At 44.8% G+C, this 22,198-nt stretch overlaps 1 protein-coding gene and 3 pseudogenes across 1 annotated transcript in view; all 4 read left to right on the top strand.

Annotated features, from left to right (window-relative positions):
- The window catches only part of LOC129540619 (UDP-glucuronosyltransferase 1A1-like), a 134,296-nt gene that overhangs the window by 72,535 nt on the left and 39,563 nt on the right, over window positions 1-22,198 (top strand). The window lies entirely within an intron of this gene.
- LOC129540624 (UDP-glucuronosyltransferase 1A3 pseudogene) lies at window positions 3,165-4,270 on the top strand (annotated as a pseudogene).
- Window positions 9,586-10,854, top strand: LOC148777965 (UDP-glucuronosyltransferase 1A3 pseudogene; annotated as a pseudogene).
- On the top strand, window positions 17,184-18,669 carry LOC148777964 (UDP-glucuronosyltransferase 1A3 pseudogene; annotated as a pseudogene).

The following is a 22,198-nucleotide window of genomic DNA, read 5'->3' as shown; positions in this document are numbered from 1 at the left end:
ATGATCAGTTTCCTAATGCTTTAGGTGATATCTGCTTTATTTCCCTAATGATTAATGACATTGAGCATCTTTTCATTGCTCATGAGTCATTTGCACATATTCTCTCGAGAAATGTCTACGTCGTTTGTCCACTTTTGAATCAGGTCTTTTTGCTGTTGTTGAGTTATAGGAGTTCTCTGTATATTCTGGTTATATTAATCCCTTATCAGATATTTGATTTGTAAATAGTTTCGTCCATTGTATGGTTTGCTTTTGCACTCTGTTGATAATATCTTTTAATGCATGCACTTAAAAATTTTCAAAGTCCAATGTGTTATTTTTTCATTAGCTATGCTTTGTTGTAATTTTCAAGAAATCTTCACCAAATACAAGATAGTGAAATTTTGAAGTATGTCTTTGTCAAAGAGGTTTATAGTGCTTGGCCTTACATTTATGTCTTCAATCCATTTTGAGTTCAACTTTTATATGGCATTTGTAAGTGTCCAAATTCACTGTTTACATTCAATATCTAATTTTCCAAGCACGATTTGTTGAAAAGACCTTCTGTACTGAATATTCTTTGCAATTTGCCAAAAATAACTTGCCATATATATGAAGTCTATCTCTTTTAACTTGAAAAATTATTTAAACATTGGATGACACATATGTTTGGTAGTATTGGTCTGATAGGATCTACACCCATCAGAAGCCAGCCATGCTTCTAGGTGAATTGAAAATTTTTTTTCTTGTATTACAAACCCCAGTGACATTGTACTTGGTCTGTCACTACATGTGTAGCTTAACATGGGGCAAAATCAAGAGTGTTAGAGTATTAAATCTTCCCATGCATGATGTTGCATGCCTCTTCATTTATTTTGTCCTAGTCTAGATTTATATCCCTAATTATAGCAGAAGAAACACTACCACCATTTCCAATCCCCTAAGAAAACTATGCTTCCATACTTGGCTTATGGTATCTGTGTTAGGGCTTTCCTTGTGGCTCAGCTGGTAAAGAGTCTGCCTGCATGCAGGAGACCTGGGTTTGATCCCTGGGTTGGGAAGATCCCCTGGAGAAGGGAAAGGCTGCCCACTCCAGTATTCTGGCCTGGAGAGTTCCATGGATTGTATAGTCCATGGGGTCACAGAGAGTCGGACACGACTGAGTGACTTTCACTCACTCACTCACTCATCTGTGTTAGGTTGAGTGGCAAACACAGGGCAGCTAACACAGTGAGGGAAGCCAGAATGTTGATCAGATACTTGCAAACAGGTGTCCACTGCAATCAGAACCAGACGATTAACAGGAGCCAGTGAGTTCTTAGCAGAATGAAGGGGATCAGACTCAGCTGTGCTACTTCTGCTACCAGATAGGGGACCACTAGATTCTCTGGTGAGAAGAAACCAAAACAGTAGCTTCTCTTGCTAATGACACTGACAGTAGCTTCAGCAGCAAAAACAAACTTGAAGTCCCACCTTCCCAGCTATCCTGCTTCCTTCTCTCACTTGCCTTTCTACCCTGAAGGTAGGACATGAGCACCCTTGATCCTGCACTCTCGAAAAATTCTTCATGGCTGTTTATAGAAGTTAATGAGGGACAGAAATGATAGGAGTATCCAGGGAAAAGAGGACAGAAACTGAGCATTGTGGGAAACAGATGTTATGTTGCTGAGACAGAACGAAGATACAGAAAAAGATAGCATAGATGTTGACCTGGGAGACCCTGGACCCTGCACTCGAGGCCTTCAAGGATGGTTGCGGCAAACATCTCCGGCACGGTGGCAGCCTGTGTGATCCAGGAGGCATATTGGCGTGCATGCATTTTCTCAGTGGTGAAATGTGTTATCAACATGGATCCTGAATGGGGGAAAACTTTTTTCCAAAGGAAAGTGTCAGTCTGGCCAGTCATGTGGCTGAGGGCAGGATGTCACTTTGGCAGAAGCCATGGATACAGAACAGGATGCTCAGTTCAAGGGAGAGCTGGGCAGCCCAGGAAGCCCTACCACATCATCCCCAGGGTAGATGGGACACAGAGATGTCACATCCTGCTGAGCACACATGGGCATCTGTCTCTGTACCAGGGTAGGCCTCGTTGGCACAAGACATAAACAGTTCCACACGCCCCACCTCAAACTGGTTCCACAAATTCTGAAGCACCTCTGATCTGGGGGAATCTGTCCTTATCAGAACAGGTCTGTTACTGACCTTGCAGAAAAATCTGAACATAAACTGTTAGTTCAGTTCAGCCATTCAGTTGTGTCTGACTCTGCGACCCCACAGACTCCCTGTCCATCACCAACTCCTGGAGCTTACTCAAACTCATGTCCATCCTGTCAGTGATGCCATCCAACCATCTCATACTCTGTTGTCCCCTTCTCCTCTCACCTTAAATCTTTTCCAGCATCAGGGTCTTTTCCAATGAGTCAGTTCTTTGTATCAGGTGGCCAAAGTATTGGAGTTTCAGCTTCAGCATCAGTCCTTCCAATGAATATTCAGGACTGATTTGCTTAGGATGGACTGGTTGGATCTCCTTGCAGCCCAAGGGACTCTCAAGAATCTTCTCCAACACCACAGTTCAAAAGCATCAATTCTTTGGCACTCAGTTTTCTTTATAGTCCAGCTCTCACATGCAGACATAACTACTGGAAAAAAATAGCTTTGACTAGATGGACCTTTGTCGACAAATTAATGTCTCTATTCTTTAATATGCTGTCTAGGTTTGTCATAACTTTCCTTCCAAGGAGAAAGCATCTTTTAATTTCTTGGCTGTAGTCACCATCTGCAGTGATTTTGGAACCCAAGAAAAGAGGGCATAGGTGACTCCTCAGAGTTCAGCCCTACTCCAGAGAACACAGTTTGCAGAAAGGTAGGAGGTGACCAAGGGAATGGACAGGCACAGTCTTGCTCTGGGTCTTGGATGAACAAGAGAGTGAGCTAGAATCTTCCCCAGAGAGAGCCGCAGAATCAGAGGAGGTGTTCGAAGATAAAGGGGAGGGATCTTTCCCTGGGTGAAATCAGAGGTGATGAAACCCAGGCATAAGTTTATCTTGTAATGATTAAAGTAAGGAGGGTACACTGCCTGCCAATGACATGCCATTTTGCCTAAATGACTGGATGACAAGATAAAGGGAACAAATATAGGTGGCACAGCCTGACCAGAGACTCAGCAGCTTCTGGTTTGTGTGGAGATGGCCCTGGGACTGCAGCTTCAGTGGCAGGTGCTGGCTGGACTCCTGCTCTGTCTGTGCATCGGGCTATGGGCTGAGGCTGGGAAGGTGCTGGTGATCCCCATGGAGGGTAGCCACTGGCTCAGCATGTGGGAGGCTGTGCGGGAGCTCCACGCCGGAGGTCACCAAGCAGTGGTTGTTGCTCCGGAGGTCAATGTGCATATCAAGGCAGAGGACTTTTTCATCACGAAAACCTATGCTATTCCCTACACACAGGACACATTTGATTCCCTCATGAAGTGTCCTGTAACTCTGCTTTTTGAAAGAGTACATTTTGTAACAATGCTTTTGAAAATTTTGGCATCTTTGAAATATGTGTCTTTCCTCTGAAAGATCTTGTGAGGGCTGTGTGTAACAAGGACTTAATCAGGGACCTGAATGCCAGTTCCTTTGATGTGGTTTTAATGGACCCTGTTTACCGCTGTGGGGCAGTGCTGGCTAAGTACCTGTCCATTCCTGCTGTGTTATCTTGCGTTCTGTTCCCTGTGACTTAGATGTTGAGGCCACAGTGTGCCCAAACCCTTTCTCATACTTTCCTAGGTTGTTAACAAGGAATTCAGATCACATGACATTCTTACAAAGGGTCAAGAACACGCTCTACCCTCTGAGCCTGAAGTGCATTTGCCAGGTTACTTTCACTCCTTATGCACGTATGGCCTCTGAGCTTCTTCAGAGAGACATGTCGCTGGGGGAGATTTTTGCTTCTGGATCCATGCTGCTGTTCAGAGGAGACTTTGTGATGGACTACTCATGGCCGATCATGCGCAACATGGTGTTCATTGGGGGTATCAACTGTGCCAACAGGAAGCCAGTATTTCAGGTCTGTATTGTTGCTTTAATTCAGTCAGGGTTCCAAGTGAAACACACTTTTTAATTAAAAAATTATTTGGTCAAGCCACCCTGTGCATTGGATCCTAGTTTCCTAACTAAGGATTGAACCTGGGCCCGTGACAGTGATGGTGTATAGTCCTAAACACCCGATCGCCAGGGTACTCCCAAGCAGAACATATTTAAAAACAAACAAACTTATTTCCAGTTGCTTAATTATGTGTTGACCTTTCTCAAGACTTCCACCTCTCATTCTCCTTCTAACAGTTTTTGGTGAGATAAATTGTTAAAGTGCTTCCAGTCGTGTAGAAAATGCTTGTGATGATCTTTGAGCAGCCTGAGAGGCAGAGGTAAGGGTCCATAATAGGGCTGACAAGCAATGGTGTGATTCCACCATGGTTGTTCTCTTGTAAAGGTACTGTTGTAACAGTTGTGTGATTCTCTCAATCTGAGTAGGCACAGAGAACTTGAACTGTGAATCTGAGTGATTCAGGGAAGTGAGACCACATCAGAGAAAGAAGTCGGGGTCTCTGATCGGAGAAAGAAGTAGCTGCGTCCAAGTTTTCAAGATGGAGCTGTGCTGACCACGAGTCTTCTGAGCGGGAGTTGGAGTCTGGAGAAAACTGTCGGGGCATACAGAATTGAATGGCATGTCAGACAGGTCCAGTTTGGGACACTGAGGTCATCAAAGGCTAGTGGTGGGGGCTGGAAGGAGGTAAAACTGAGCCTATGAACGCAGTTAAGGTGGGGGTAGTAACGCTGAGAACTGTCTCAAAGATGATGAATTTGACCACATCACCAAACACACCCCAGCCCAGCCGCCCCACCCCAAGTTTCCATGATGGAAACTACTTCTTTCCTCATTGTTTCAGAGTCTTCTTATGCTAACCCTGAATATTTGGGTTTAATTGAAATAAGACTCTTGGGGGCCTGATTTGTTTCTTACTCCACTGAATTAGCCATCTTTTTTGCCTACTTATGTCACATGTACTGAATTTACTTTAACGTCCGTGACTTTAAATCTCATATTGATTTTGTATTCTTCAGTTCAGTTCAGTCGCTCAGTCGTGTCTGACTCTCCTCGACCCCATGAATCACAGCATGCCAGGCCTCCCTGTCCATCACCAACTCCCGGAGTTCACTCAAACTCATGTCCATCGAGTCGGTGATGCCATCCAGCCATCTCATTCTCTGTCGTCCCTATCTCCTCCCACCCCCAATCCCTCCCAGCATCAGAGTCTTTTCCAGTGAGTCAACTCATCGCATGAGGTGGCCAAAGTACTGGAGTTTCAGCTTTAGCATCAGTCCCTCCAATGAACACCCAGGATTGATCTCCTTTAGAATGGACTGGTTGGATCTGCTTGCAGTCCAAGGGACTCTCAAGAGTCTTCTCCAGCACCACAGTTCAAAAGCATCAATTCTTCAGTGATCAGCTTTCTTCACAGTCCAACTCTCACATCCATACATGACCATTGGAAAAACCATAGCCTTGACTAGATGGACCTTGGTTGGCAAAGTAATGTCTCTGCTTTTTAATATGCTATCTAGGTTGGTCATAACTTTCCTTCCAAGGAGTAAGCGTCTTTTAATTTCCTGGCTGCAATCAGCATCTGCAGTGATTTTAGAGCCCCCAAAAATAAAGTCAGCCACTGTTTCCACTGTTTCCCCATCTATTTCCCATGAAGTGATGGGACCAGATGCCATGATCTTCCTTTTCTGAATGTTGAGCTTCAAGCCAAACTTTTCACTTTCCTCTTTCCCTTTCATCAAGAGGCTTTTTAAGTTCCTCTTCACTTGCTGCCATAAGGGTGGTATCATCTGCATATCTGAGGTTATTGATATTTCTCCCAGCACTCTTGATTCCAGCTTGTGCTTCTTCCAGCCCAGCGTTCCTCATGATGTACTCTGCATATAAGTTAAATAAACAGGGTGACAATATACAACCTTGACGTACTCCTTTTCCTATTTGGAACCAGTCTATTGTTCCATGACCAGTCCTAACTGTTGCTTCCTGATCTGCATATAGGTTTCTCAAGAGGCAGGTCAGGTGGTCTGGTATTCCCATCTCTTTCAGAATTTTCCACAGTTCATTGTGATCCACACAGTCAAAGGCTTTGGCATAGTCAATGAAGCAGAAATAGATGTTTTTCTGAAACTCTCTTGCCTTTCTCCATGATCCAGTAGATGTTGGCAATTTGATCTCTGGTTCCTCTGCCTTTTCTAAAACCTGCTTGAACATTACTTTTATATATCTCTTTGTTCATATATTTATTATTGCATAGGACTCTGTGCAACAGTAAATATATTATTTATTATTTACTCACACCACAAGGGACTTATTCTTGGTTTTCTTTTTTCTTTACCAATGTATATGTCCAATTATAAAATACGTATATATCTATCATAGTTGTAAAAGGTGAAAAGTAGGGAGGCATTTGAAAAGTAAATGGTGCTCTTTTCCTTTTAGTTTTTCTGTGTGAATATATTCTCTTGGGATAACTGCTTTGGTTAATATCTTCACTCCCATTTTTCTAGCTGAATGACTTTGAGTGGGTGACCCAATCTTTCTACCCTTAATATTGTCACACTGAGCACAAGTATTATCTATTATCATTCTCAAAAGGTGCCTAGCAAAACAATGTATGTCATCTGGAGGCATTAAGATATGTTTTTGCCAATTTATTTGGTATAAAATCATTGACCCTAAAATTTATACATGGTCAGCACATTGTTAACATTTCTGTTCAAACAAAAAAAATTTTTTTTTTTAATAACTTCTCTTTTTCTGTCTGTTAGTATTTGCTTTTTCTATTAGGTACTCCTGTGTTCAGTTCAGTTCAGTTCAGTTCAGTCGCTCAGTCATGTCCGACTCTCCGCGACCCCATGAATCACAGCACGCCAGGCCTCCCTGTCCATCACCAACTCCCGGAGTACACTCAAACTCATGTCCACAGAGTCGGTGATGCCATCCAGCCATCTCATTCTCCATCGTCCCCTTCTCCTCCCGCCCCCAACCTTTCCCAGCATCAGAGTCTTTTCCAGTGAGTCAACTCGTCGCATGAGGTGGCCAAAGTATTGCAGTTTCAGCTTTAGCATTAGTCCCTCCAATGAACATCCAGGATTGATCTCCTTTAGAATGGACTGGTTGGATCTCCTTGCAGTATAAGGGACTCTCAAGAGTCTTCTCCAACACCACAGTTCAAAAGCATCAATTCTTCGGCGATCAGCTTTCTTCACAGTCCAACTCTCACATCCATACATGACCACGGGAAAAACCATTGCCTTGATTAGACGGACCTTGGTTGGCAAAGTAATGTCTCTGCTTTTTAATATACTATCAAGGTTGGTCATAACTTTCCTTCCAAGGAGCAAGCGTCTTTTAATTTCATGGCTGCAATCAGCATCTGCAGTGATTTTGGAGCCCAAAAAAACAAAGTCTGACACTGTTTCCACTGTTTTTCCATCTATTTCCCATGAAGTGATGGGACCAGATGCCATGATCTTTGTTTTCTGAATGTTGAGCTTCAAGCCAACCTTTTCACTCTCCTCTTTCACTTTCATCAAGAGGCTTTTGAGTTCCTCTTCCCTTTCTGCCATAAGGTTAGTGTCATCTGCATATCTGAGGTTATTGATATTTCTCCCAGCAATCTTGATTCCAGCTTGTGCTTCTTCCAGCCCAGCGTTCCTCATGATGTACTCTGCATATAAGTTAAATAAGCAAGGTGACAATATAGGGCCCTATATATCTCTTATAGATCTAATGCGGACCTTCTGGTTGGTGGAGCCGAATCTTGGAGTCACTGATTTCAGGGTTTGAGGGTCCTGGAGTTGGTGTCAGCCTGCTGGAGGGGGGGTGAGGCATAGGTGTGCTGGTAGGTGAGCTCAGGCCCGGGGCCCCCAGTGTCTGGGGCTGGGTCCCAGGTGACTGAGCGCTCAGAGGGGTCCTATGGCAGCTGGCCACAAGTAGTGGGTCTGTATTTCCCCTAACTTTACCTGAGGCATCCTAGTACTAGTATTGGCAGGCTGATAGGAGGGGCTGGGTCCCGAGGCTGATAAGGAGAGAGAGGATTCCAAAATAGCACTAGCCAGCAGAGTGTTTGTTTTTTGGGGCTCCAAAATCACTGCAGATGGTGATTGCAGTCATGGAACTAAAGGATGCTTAGATGCTTATTCCTGGGAAGGAAAGTTATGACCAATCTAGACAGCTTATTAAAAAACAGAGACATGACTTTGTCAACAAAGGTCCATCTAGTCAAGGCTATGGTTTATCAAGTAGTCATGTATGGATATGAGCGTTGGACTGTGAAGAAAGCTGAGAGCCGAAGAATTGATGCTTTTGAACTGTGGTGTTGGAGAAGACTCTTGAGAGTCCCTTGGACTGCAAGGAGATCCAACCACTCCATCCTAAAGGAGATCAGTTCTGAATATTCATTGGAAGGACTGATGTTGAAGCTGAAACTCCAATACTTTGGCCACCTGATGTGAAGAGTTGACTCATTTGAAAAGACCCTGATGCTGGGAAAGATTGAGGACAGGAGGAGAAGGGGATGACAGACAATGAGATGGCTGGATGGCATCACCGATTCAATGCACATGGTTTGGGTAAACTCCGGGAGTTGGTGATGGAGAGGGAGGCCTGGCGTGCTGCAGTCCATGGGGTCACAAAGAGTCGGACACGACTGAGCAACTGAACTGAACTGAACTGGTGGATGCACAAGAGGGTGCTCAGTGAGAGAGAGCACTGGGCAGTTCAGGGAGCCCGCCCCTATCATCCCCAGGGTGGATGGGACACGGAGATGTCGTGTCCTGCTGAGCACACGTGGGCATCAGTCTCTGTAGTAGGGTTACCTCATGGGCCTAAGACACAATCTGTTGCACAGGCCCCACCTCAGAAGGGTCCCACAGATTCAGGAGCCCCTCAGTTCTGAAGAATCTGTCCTTATCAGGGCTTGGGTCTGTAAATGGCCTTGGAGGAAAATCTGAATGCAGACTATACGGTGTACTAGGGTCCAGATTAATGTACACTCCAGTTCCTGAATAGAGTAGTGGAAGATGGACACTGTCAGCATCGTAAGAGAAATTCAGAGAACCTCCTCTGAGACCAGGAGAGTGCTCACCCCTGTCCTAGGGTGGGCTGACATTGGGGGCTGGCCCTCTCTGACCTCAGTGTGTCATTGCTAAGGGTTATCTTGCCCACTGATACTTTAGATTATAGCAGCTCTTATTCCATGAAGTAGATACAGAATTGCCCAACAGCCATTCTGCTGCAGATGTTTCTATATTTGACACCTGCTCCAATCAAGACTCTCCCGCGAACATTGTCGGAGGTGTCCCAGGGTGGACCAGGAGGAAACTGGACAGCCAGTGTTCCCTCCCTACTGAGAGAAAGCTGTCTTAGGAATATCATGTATTTCCCTGGATGTGCTCCAAATTCACCAGTGAATTGGGGTAAAAGAGTTTAAAGAGTTCTCAGATAAGGTCAAAATCAGCAGAGAATCCGGGCAGGGGGTGGGGCGCAGGTGACCGCTTAGAGTTCAGTCCAGCCCAACAGAACTTGATTGGCAGAGAGGTCAGAGGTGACCAAGGGATTCTGCTGACAGAGCCCTGCTTTGGGTCTTGGATGAAGAGTGAGCGAGTGAACTAGAATGCTCCCCAGAGCAAGCAGCAGAGTCATAGAAGTTTTTCCAAGATAAGAGGGAGGGATCTTTCTCACAAGGTGAAATCAGAGGTGATGAAACATAGGCATAGACTTGACTTATCATGATTAATGTATAGAGGGCACACCACCTTCGAATGACATGCCATTTTGCTTAAGTGACTCGATGATAAGATGAAGATAAGGGAACAAATATAGGCAGCACAGCCGGACCAGAGACTCAGTAGCTTCTGGTTTGTGCAGAGATGGCCCTGGGACTGCAGCTTAGGCGGCAGGTGCTGGCTGGACTCCTGCTCTGTCTGTGTGTCGGGCAATGGACCGAGGCGGGGAAGGTGCTGGTGGTCCCCATGGAGGGCAGCCACTGGCTCAGCATGCGGGAGGCTGTGCGGGAGCTCCACGCCAGAGGTCACCAAGCCATGGTCGTTGCTCTGGAGGTCAATGTGCGCGTCAAGGCAGAGGACTTTTTCACCATGAAAACCTACGCCATTCCATACACCCAGGATGATTTTGATTACTTCCTGATGGGCAGTTTTAATATGTTTTTTTAAAGAGTTCATTTTCTAACACTGTTTTGGAGAACTATTGCAGCTACGAAAAATGAGTCTTTGTCTTTAAAGGTCTTGTGAGGCACTATTGAATAACAAGGATCTGATCGGAGACCTGAAAGCCAGTTCCTTTGATGTGGTTTTAAAGGACCCTATATACCCCTGCGGGGCAGTGCTGGCTAAGTACCTGTCCATTCCTGCTGTGTTTTTTTTGCGTTCTGTTCCCTGCGACTTAGATGCTGAGGGCACAGTGTGCCCAAACCCTTTCTCATATGTTCCTCGGTTATTCACAATGAATCCAGACCTCATGACATTCTTCGAAAGGGTCAAGAACATGCTCTACCCTCTGAGCCTGAAGTACATTTGCCAGGTTGCTTTCACTCCTTATGCACGTATGGCCTCTGAGCTTCTTCAGAGACAGGTGTCACTGGTGGAGATTCTTGCCTCTGGATCCGTGTGGCTGTTCAGAGGAGACTTTGTGATGGACTACCCACGGCCGATCATGCCCAACATGGTGTTCGTTGGGGGTATCAACTGTGCCCACAGGAAGCCGTTATCTCAGGTCTGTACTGCTGCTTTTATTCAATCAGTGTTCAAAGTGGAACACATTATTTTCATATAAAAATTTAAAAAACGTTTCACCACACTGCAACCCCAGGCCGTTGCAGTGAAATGGTGGGTCCTAATTCACCCTTATGGCAGAAAGTGAAGAGGAACTCAAAGGCCTCTTGATGAGGGTGAAAGAGGAGAGTGAAAAGGTTGGCTTGAAGCTCAACATTCAGAAAACGAAGATCATGGCATTTGGTCCCATCACTTCATGGGAAATACATGGGGAAACAGTGGAAACACTCTCAGACTTTATTTTTTTGGGCTCCAAAATCACTGCAGATGCTGATTGCAGCCAGGAAATTAAAAGATGCTTACTCCTTGGAAGGAAAGTTATGACCAACCTAGATCGTTCCGTTCCGTCGCTCAGTCGTGTCCGACTCTTTGCGACCCCGTGGACTGTAGCCTACCAGGCTTCTCCTCCATGGGATTCTCCAGGCAAGAATACTGGAGTGGGTTACCGTTTCCTTCTCCAGGGAATCTTCCCGACCCAGGGATCGAACCCGGGTCTCCCGCATTGGAGGCAGAAGCTTTAACCTCTGAGCCACCAGGGAAGTCCAACCTAGATAGCACATTAAAAAGCAGAGACATTACTTTGCCAACCAAGGTCTGTCTAGTCAAGGCTAGAAAAACCTTTCCCGTGGTCATGTATGGATGTGAGAGTTGGACTGTGAAGAAAGCTGAGCGCCGAAGAATTGATGCTTTTGAACTGTGGTGCTGGAGAAGACTCTTGAGAGTTCCTTGGACTGCGAGGAGATCCAACCAGTCCATTCTAGAGGAGATCAGTCCTGGGTGATCATTGGAAGGACTGATGCTAAAGCTGAAACTCCAGTACTTTGGCCACCTCATGCGACGAGTTGACTCACTGGAAAAGACTCTGATGCTGGGAGGGATTGGGGGTGGGAGGAGACGGGGACGACGGAGAATGAGATGGCTGGATGGCATCACCAACTCGATGGACATGAGTTTGAGTGAACTCCGGGAGTTGGTGATGGACAGGGAGGCCTGGCGTGCTGTGATTCATGGGGTCGCAAGGAGTCAGACACGATTAGCGACTGAACTGAACTGAATCACTAGACTGACAGGGAATTCCCAAGTGGAACATATTTTTACAAAACAACCTACTTCCACATGCTTACCTATCTACTGATCTTTCTAAAGATTGCTACTTCTCATTCTCCTTCACACACTCTTTGGTGAGACACAGTGTTAAAGTGCTCCCGGAGGGTAGTGTAGGTTTGTGATGATGTTTGAGAGGTTTGAGAGGCAGGGTTGAGGGTCCATATTCGGTCCAAGAAAGAATTGTGAGGGTCAACCATGGCTGCCGTCCTGAAAAGGCACTGTCTGATGGTCGTGCAGTTTTCTCCGTCTAGTAGGAGCCAAGAACTGGAGCTGTGAATCCACCCCTCATGGGTTTTTGCTTGAGGGTGTTCAATAGGAGAAGGAAAGAACGGGAAGACTGCATTTATTGTCCTGGCAGTTCATCATGGTTTTGTCTTGGAAAGGTCTTAGGTGTGGTCACTGGAAATCTAAACACTGAGAGGAAGCGGAAAGTTCAGAGAGGCTGAATAAACTGAGTGGAAGTGAGAGAATACGGGAGACAGAAGTTGGGCTCTCTCTGATCTGAGAAGGAAATAATTGAGTCCAGCTTTTCAGAGAGGGAGCTGTGCTGACCAGAAATCTTCTGACCGGGAGCTGGGGTCTGGAGGGGCGGTGGGGAGGCACATAGTTAGATGCATGCCAGACGGGTCATCAACTCGGGACACTGAGGGCATCAAAGGCTAGTGGTGGGGGCCGGAGAGGAGGAAAACCTGAGCCTATGAACACAGTGGCAGAGGGTACAGAAATGAAGAAAGCTGAGTCTCCAAGAGGAAGGGTTTGACCACCAGTCATCACCCCCACATTTCCATGGGGGAACTACTGCGTTCCTCATTGTTTCAGAGTCTTCTCATATTCATCCTGAGATGTTGCTGTTGTTCCATTGCTACGTTACCTCATGGACTTCAGCACAGCAGGCTTCCCTGTCCTTCACTGTCTCGTGGAGTTTGCTCAAATCATGTTCATTGAGTCGGTGAGGCCATGCAACCATCTTATCTTCTGTCGTCCCCTTCTCCTCCTGCCTTCAATCTTGCCTAGCATCAGTGTCTTTTCCGATGAGTCGGGTGTTCACCTCAGGGGCTAACGTATTGGAGCTTCAGCTTTAGCTGAGTCCTTCCAATGAATATTCAGGATTGATTTCTTTTAAGACTTACTGGTTTGATCTCCATGCAGACCAATGGACTTTCAAGAGTCTTCCCCAGCACCATCAGTTCTTCAGTGCTTAGCCTTCTTTTTGCTCCAGCACTCACATCTGTACATGACTAGTGGAAATATTATAGCTTTGACTGTGTTGACATTTGTTGGCAAAGTAATGTCTCTGCTTTTTAATACTGTCTACATTTGTCATAGCTTTTCTTCCTTGGAGTATGTGTCTTTTATTTTTGAGGCTGTAGTCAATATCCATGAACTTTCAGATGTTCAAGCTGGATTTAGAAAAGGCAGAGGAACCAGCGATCAAATTGTCAACATCTGTTGGATCATTAAAAAAGCAAAAGAGTTCCAGAAAAATGTCTACTTCTGCTTTATTTTCTATACCAAAGCCTTTGACTGTGTGGATCACAACAAACTATGGAAAATTCTTAAAGAGATGGGAATACCAGACTACCTGATCTGCCTCTTGAGAACTCTGTATGCAGATCAGGAAGCAACAGTTAGAACTGGACATGAAACAACAGACTGGTTCCAAATAGGGAAAGGAGTATGTCAAGGCTGTATATTGTCACTATGCTTATTTAACTTATATGCAGATTACATCATGAGAAATGCTGGGCTGGAGAAGCACAAACTGGAATCAAGATTGCTGGGAGAAATATCAATAACCTCAGATATGCAGATGATACCATCCTTATGGCAGAAAGTGAAGAAGAACTAAAAAGCCCCTTGATGAAAGTGAAAGAAGAGAGTGAAAAAGTTGGCTTACAGCTTAACATTCAGAAAACTAAGATCATGGCATCTAGCCCCGTCACTTCATGGCAAATAGATGGGGAAACAGTGAAAGACTTTATTTTTTGGGCTCAAAAATCACTGCAGATAGTTACTACAGCCATGAAATTAAAAGATGCTTGCTCTTTGGAAGAAAAGTTATGACCAACCTAGACAGCACATTAAAAAATAAGAGATTACTTTGCCAACAAAAGTCCATCTAGTCAAGGCTATGGTTTCAAGTAGTCACGTATGGATGAGAGAGTTGGACTCTAAGGAAAGCTGAGTGCCAAAGATTGATGCTTTTGAATTGTGGTGTTGAAAAAGACTCTTGAGAGTCCCTTGGACTGCAAGGGGATCCAACCAGTCCATCAAAAAGGAAATTAGCCCTGAATATTCATTGGAAGGACTGATCCTGAAGCTGAAACTCCAATACTTTGGCCACCTGATTGGAAGAACTGACTCATTGGAAAAGACCCTGGTGCTGGGAAAGATTGAATATGGGAGGAGAATGGGATGACAGAAGATAAGATGGTTGGATGGCATCACTGACTTAATGGACATGAGTTTGAGCAAGCTCCAGGAGTTGGTGATGGACAGAGAGGCCTGGCTGCTGCAGCCCATGGGGTCACAAAGAGTTGGACACGGCTGAGAGACTGAACTGAACTGAACTGAGTCAACATCTTCAATGATTTTGGAATGCAAGAAAATAATGTCTCACTGTTTCCAAGTTTCCCCATCTATTTGCCTTGAAGTGATGGTACTGGATACCATGATCTTTATTTTTTGAATGATGAGTTTTAAGCCAGCTTTTTCACTCTCCTCTTGCCACTTTCATCAAGAGGCTCGTTAATTCCTCTTGGTTTTCTTCCATAAGGTTGGTGTCATCTGCATATCTGAGGTTACTGATATTTCTCCCAGCAACCTTGATTCCAGCTTGTGCTTCATCAGCCTGGCATTTCGTATGATGTAGTCTGCATATAAGTTAAATAAGCAGGGTGACAGTATACAACCCTGACATACTCTGCTCCCAATTTGGAAGCAGTCTGTTGTTCCATGGCCAGTTCTAACTGTTACTTCTTGACCCACATATAGGTTTTGCAGGAGGCAGGTCAGGTGGTCTGGTAGTCCCATCTCTTTAAGAATTTTCCACAGTTTGTTGTGATCCACACGGTCACAGGCTTTAGCATACTCAATGAAGCAGAAGTAGATATATATGTCCCCTCCCTCTTAAACCTTCCTCCTACCTCCCATCCATTCTACTCCTCTAGGTTGTCACAAAGCACTGGTTTTGGGTTCCCTGTGCCATACAGTCATTGAAGTTTTGATTTGCATTTCCCTAATGATTAATGATGTTGAGTATCTTTTCTAATACTTGCCAGTCATTTGCACATATACTTTTGAGAAATTCCTAAGCCATTTTTCTATTTTTGAATGAGATCTTTTTGCTGGTTTTGGGTTATAGGAGTTCTCTATGTATTCCAGATATTAATCCCATATCAGATATATGATTTGTAAATATTTTCTTCCATGGTTTTCCTTTCTACTCTATTGATAATATCTTTTGATGCAAGCTAAATCACTTCAGTCCTGTCCAGCTCTTTTGTGACTCTATGGACTGTAGCCCACTAGGCTCCTCTGTCCATGGGTTTCTCTAGGTAAGAATACTGGAATGGGTTGTTGTGTCCTTCTCCAGGGGATCTTCCCAACACAGGGATCGTATCTGCATCTCTTCTGTCTTCTGCATTGGCAGGTGGATCCTTACTGCTAGGGCCACCTGGGAAGTCACCCACATTTAAAATGTTTTCAAGAAGTCTAATTTGTTAGTTTTTCATTAACTATGCTTTAGTGTGATTTTCAAGAAATTTTTGGCAAACGCAATGTTCTGAAGTTTTGTCCTATGTCTTTTTTGAAGAGTTTTATAGCTCTAGGTCTCTGATCCATTTTGAGGTGAACTTTTATATGACTTCCCTGTAGCTCAAATGGTAAAGAATCTGCCTGCGAGGTAGGAGACCACGGTTCGATCCTTGGGTTGGGAAGTTCCTCTGGAGAAGGGAATGGCAATCTACTCCAGTATTCTTGACTGGAGAATTCTATGGACAGAGAAGCCTGGCGGGCTACAGTTCATGGGGTCACAAAGAGTCAGATACGACTGAACAACTAACACACACACACATACACATACACACACGACATTCTTAAGAGTCCACATTCGTTGTTTAAATTTTGATATTCCATTTTCTCAGCAGCATTTGTTAAAAAGACTGTCCCTTTTGAATATACTTTGCACCCTTGTCAAAATGACTTGACCATATACATGAAACCTATCTCTTTTAACTGGAAAATTTTATTAAAGTTGTGTGAGAGCATTGGTTTAATAAGAGTTACTCCTATCAGAAGCCAGAAATGCTTCTAAGTAGAAGCTAAAAATATTTCTTTCCATCATATTGCAAATGCCAATGAAATTTTGATTAGCCTGCCATTATGTCTATAGTTTAATTTGGGGTAAACTCAAGAGTGTTACAGTGTTCATTCTTCCCATGCATGATGTCATATTTATTTTATTCTCTTCATTTATTTTATTCTCGGCTAGATTTAAATCTCTAAGGCCAGAGAAAGCACCACCGCCCTGATCAGTGCCCCTGGTGCACTGTGCATCGTAACTTGGCTTAGTATCTGTGTTCAGCGGCAAGCATAAGGCAGCTGATGGCAGTTGGGCTTTGCTTGAAGCAGCCCTCTGCCATCGTCCCCAGGGCAGACGAGACACGCAGATGTCACATTTTACTTAGCACACGTGGGCATCAGTCTCTGTAGCAGGGCCATCTCATGGGCCCAAGACACAAGCAGTTGCCCAGGCCCATCCTCAGAAGGGTCCCACAAATTCAGGACCCCTCTGTTCTGGAGGAATCTGTCCCTGGCAGGATAAAACACTAACTGACCTTAGAGAAAAATCTGAATATGAACTATGAGATACAATAAAAGCCCAGATTAAGGTACACGTGGGGCCCTAAACGGAGTAGCAGAAGACTGACACCTTCAGCCTCAGAAGAGGAATCAGAGAGGCTGGTTGGGGGCAAGTGGACAGCTCCCTGATGTCCAGGGTGTGCAGATCTTCGGGACTGGTGCTGTCTGACCCCACTGTATCATTGCTAAGTGTTGCCTTGCCCACTGATGCTTTAGATAATAGCAACTCCTATGCCAGTAAGTAGATACAGATTTCTCAAACAGGACTCTTGCGCTGTTTTCATCAAGACTTCCACCAGATATTTCCCTATGTGACAGCTACTCCAACAGACTCTACCATAAATAGCGGAAGGAATTTCCCAAGGTGGAAGAGGAACAAAACAGACAACCGGGTTTCGCCCCGCTGAGAGAAGGTGTCTTACCGATGCTATGTGTAACCCTGGATGTGCTCCGTGTTCACCCTTGAACTGGGAGGTGGGGGAAGAGTTTAAAGAGTTCTCAGCTAAGGTCACATGCAGCAGAGGTTCTGGGTGGGCACAGGGGCAGAGGTGATTCTCAGATTTCAGTCCAGCCCCCAGAAAACACAGATAGCAGAGAGGTAGGAGGTGACCAAGGGAATGGGCAGGCACAGTCTTGCTTTGGGTCTTGAAAGAACAAGTGAGTGAACTAGAATGTTCCCCAGAGAGAGCAGCAGAGTCAGAGGAGATTTTCCAAGGTAAGAGGGTGTGATCTTTCCCTGGGTGAAATCAGAGGTGATGAAACCCAGGCATGGACTTAGCCTGTAATGATTAATGTTCGGAGGGCACACTGCCTTCCAAGGACATGCCATTTTGCTTAAGGAACTTGATGATAAGATAAAGACAAGGGGACACATATAGGCAGCACGGCCCTACCAGAGACGGAGCACCTTCTGGTTTGTGTGGAGATGGCCCTTGGACTACAGCTTCGGCGGCAGGTGCTGGCTGGACTCCTGCTCTGTCTGTGCGTCGGGCGATGGGCCAAGGCGGGGAAGGTGCTGGTGGTCCCCATGGAGGGCAGCCACTGGCTCAGCATGCGGGAGGCCGTGCGGGAGCTCCACGCCAGAGGTCACCAGGCAGTGGTCGTTGCTCCAGAGGTGAATATCCACATCAAGGCAGAGGACTTTTTCACTGCGAAAACGTACGCCATTCCCTACACACAGGACAAATTTGATTCCTTCGTGAAGACTCATGTACGTCTCCTTTTTAAAAAAGTACATTTTGCAATGCTTTTGGAACCTATGGCATCTTTGAAAAATGTGTTTTTGCTCTTTGAAAGGTCTTGTGAAGCACTGTTATATAACAAGGATCTGATCAGAGACCTGAATGCCAGTTCCTTTGATGTGGTTTTAACGGACCCTATATACCCCTGCGGGGCAGTGCTGGCTAAGTACCTGTCCATTCCTGCTGTGTTTTTTTTGCGTTCTGTTCCCTGCGACTTAGATGCTGAGGGCACAGCGTGCCCAAACCCTTTCTCTTATGTTCCTCGGTTATTCACAATGAATCCAGACCTCATGACATTCTTCCAGAGGGTCAAGAACATGCTCTACCCTCTGAGCCTGAAGTACCTTTGCCAGGTTGTTTTCACTCCTTATGCACGTATGGCCTCTGAGCTTCTTCAGAGAGAGGTGTCACTGGTGGAGATTTTTGCCTCTGGATCCGTGTGGCTGTTCAGAGGAGACTTTGTGATGGACTACCCGCGGCCGATCATGCCCAACATGGTGTTCATTGGGGGTATCAACTGTGCCCACAGGAAGCCATTATCTCGGGTCTGTACTGCTGCTTTTATTCAGTCAGTGTTCAAAGTGGAACACATTCTTTTCATATAAAAATTTAAAAAACATTTCACCACACTGCAACCCCAGGCCGTGAAATGGTGGGTCCTAATCACTAGACTGACAGGGAATTCCCAAGTGGAACATGTTTTTACAAAACAACCTACTTCCACGTGCTTACCTATCTACTGATCTTTCCAAAGATTGCTACTTCTCATTCTCCTTCACACACTCTTTGGTGAGACACAGTGTTAAAGTGCTCCCGGAGGGTAGTGTAGGTTTGTGATGATCTTTGAGAGGATTGAGAGGCAGGGTTGAGGGTCCATATTCGGTCCAAGAAAGAATTGTGCGGGTCAACCATGGCTGCCGTCTTGAAAAGGCACTGTCTGATGCTTGTGCAGTTTTCTCCATCTAGTAGGAGCCAAGAACTTGAGCTGTGAATCCACCCCTCATGGGTTTTTGCTTGAGGGTGTTCAATAGGGGAAGGAAAGAACAGGCAAACTGCATTTATTGTCCTGGCAGTTCATCATGGTTTTGTCTTGGAAAGGTCTTAGGTGTGGTCACTGGAAATCTAAACACTGAGAGGAAGCGGAAAGTTCAGAGAGGCTGAATAAACTGAGTGAAAGTGAGAGAATACGGGAGCAGAGTTAGGCTCTCTCTGACCTGAGAAGGAAATAATTGAGTCCAGCTTTTCAGAGAGGGAGCTGTGCTGACCAGAAATCTTCTGACCAGGAGCTGGGGTCTGGAGGGGCGGTGGGGAGGCACATAGTTAGATGCATGCCAGACGGGTCATCAACTCGGGATGCTGAGGGCATCAAAGGCTAGTGGTGGGGGCCGGAGAGGAGGAAAACCTGAGCCTATGAACACAGTGGCAGAGGGTACAGAAATGAAGAAAGCTGAGTCTCCAAGAGGAAGGGTTTGACCACGTCACCACGCCTACCCCAGCCCAGTCATCACCCCCACATTTCCATGGGGGCAACTACTGCGTTCCTCATTGTTTCAGAGTCTTCTCATATTCATCCTGAGATGTTGCTGTTGTTCCATTGCTACGTTACCTCATGGACTTCAGCACAGCAGGCTTCCCTGTCCTTCACTGTCTCGTGGAGTTTGCTCAAATCATGTTCATTGAGTCGGTGATGCCATCCAACCATCTTATCTTATGTCGTCCCCTTCTCCTCCTGCCTTCAATCTTGCCTAGCATCAGTGTCTTTTCTGATGAGTTGGGTATTTCTCTCAGGTGACTAAAGTTTTGGAGCTTCAGCTTTAGCTGAGTCCTTCCATTGAATATTTAGGATTGATTTTCTTTAGGATTGATTGGCTTGACACCGTGCAGTCCAACAGACTCTCAAAAGTCTTCTCCAGCACCATCAGTTCTTCAGTGCTTACTCTTCTTTATGCTCCAGCACTCACATCCGTACATGACTACTGGAAAAATTATAGCTTTGACTCTGTCGAAATTTGTTGGCAAAGTAACATCTCTGCTTTTTAATACACTGTTTAGGTTTGTCATACCTTTTCCTCCAGGGAACATGTGTCTTATTTTTGAAGCTGTAGTCAACATCCACAATGATTTTGGAATGCAAGAAAATAATGTCTGTCACTGTTTCCAGTTTTTCCCCATCTCTTTGCCATGAAGTGATGGGACTGGATGCCATGGTCTTAGTTTCCTAAATGTTGAGTTTTAAGCCAGCTTTTTCATTGTCCTCTTTAACTCTCATCAAGAGGCTCTTTAGTATTCTTCATTTTCTGCCATTAGAGAGGTATCATCTGCATATCTGAGGTTGTTGATACTGCTCCTGACAATCTTGATTCTAGGTTGTGATTCATCCAGCCTTTGCATTTTGCATGATGTACTTTGCATCTAAGTTAAATAAGCAGGGTGACGTTATACAGCATTGATGTACTCCTTTCCCAATTAGGAGCAGGTCTGTTGTTCCATGTCCAGTTCTAACTGTTGCTTCTTGAGATGCATACAGGTAGGTTTCTTGGGAGGCAGGTAATGTGGTCTAGTACTCCCATCTCTTTTAGAATTTTCCAGTTTGTTGTGATCTAGTCAAAGTTTTTCGCCTAGTCAATGAAGCAGAAATAGATGTTTTTCTGGAATTTCCTTGCTTTCTCTATGATCCAACATATGTTGGTAATTGGATCTCTGGTTCTTTTACCTTTTCTAAATTCAACTTGCACATCTGGAGTTTTTGGTTCATATAGTGTTGAAGCCTCAGTTCAGTTCAGTCACTCAGTCGTGTCTAACTCTTTGCGACCCCATGAACCGCCACAAGCCAGGCCTGCCTGTCCATCAGAAACTCCCAGGGTTCACCCAAATTCATGTCCATTGAGTTGGTGATGCCATCCTCTGTCATTGCCTTCTTTTCCTGCCTTCAATCTTTCCCAGCATCAGGGTCTTTTCAAATGAGTCATCTCTTTGCATCACGTGGCCAAAGTATTGGAGTTTCAGCTTCAACATCAGTCCTTCCGATGAATATTCAGAACTGATGTCCTTTAGGATGGATTGGTTGAATCTCCTTGCAGTCCAAGGGACTCTCAAGAGTCTTCTCCAATATCACAGTTCAAAAGCATCAGTTCTTTGGCACTCAGCTTTCTTTAGAGTCCAACTATCACATCCATACATGACCACTGGAAAAACCATAGCCTTGACTAGATGGACTTTTTTTGGCAAAGTAATGTCTGTGCTTTTTAATATGTTGATTAGGTTGGTCATAACCTTTCTTTCAAGGGTAAGTGTCTTTTAATTTCATGGCTGCAACCACCATCCACAGTGATTTTGGAACCCCCCAAAATAAAGTCTGACACTGTTTCCACTGTTTCTCCATCTATTTCCCATGAAGTGATGGGACCAGATGCCATGGTCTTTGTTTTCTGAATGTTGAGTTTAAACCAACTTTTTCATTCTCCTCTTTCACTTTCATCAAGGGGTTCTTTAGTTCTTCTTTGCTTTCTGCCATAAGGGTGGTGTCATCTGCATATCTGAGGTTATTGATATTTCTCTCAGCAATCTTGATTCCAGCTTGTGCTTCTTCCAGCCCAGCGTTCCTCATGATGTACTCTGCATATAAGTTAAATAAGCAGGGTGATAATATACAGCCTTGACGTACTCCGTTTCCTGTTTGGATCCAGTCTGTTGTTCCATGTCCAGTTCTAACTGTTGTTTCTTGAGCTATATACAGATTTCTCAGGAGGCAGGTCAGGTGGTCTGGTATTCCCATCTCTTTAATAATTTTCCACAGTTTATTGTGATCCACACAGTCAAAGCCTTTGACATAGTCAATAAAGCAGAAATAGATGTTTTTTCTGTTCCTATCTTGCTTTTTCGACGTTCCAGTGGATGTTGGAAATTTTATCTCTGGTTCCTCTGTCTTTTCTAAAACCAGAGATTGAACATCTGGAAGTTCATCGTTCATGTATTGTTGAAGCTTAGCTTGAAGAATTTTGAACATTACCTTGCTAACATGTGACGTGAGCCCAATTGTCCAGTAGTTGGAATATTCTTTGGCATTGACATTCTTTGAGATGAGAATGAAAACTGACCTTTTCTAGTCCTGTGGCCACTGCTGAGTTTTCCAAA

This window comes from Moschus berezovskii, chromosome 4 (genome assembly GCF_049115385.1).
Source record: "Moschus berezovskii isolate FMDL1 chromosome 4, NW_MosBer_1.0, whole genome shotgun sequence".
NCBI classification, from domain to species: Eukaryota; Metazoa; Chordata; class Mammalia; order Artiodactyla; family Moschidae; genus Moschus; species Moschus berezovskii.
This window is presented reverse-complemented; position numbering and strand designations above follow the sequence as displayed.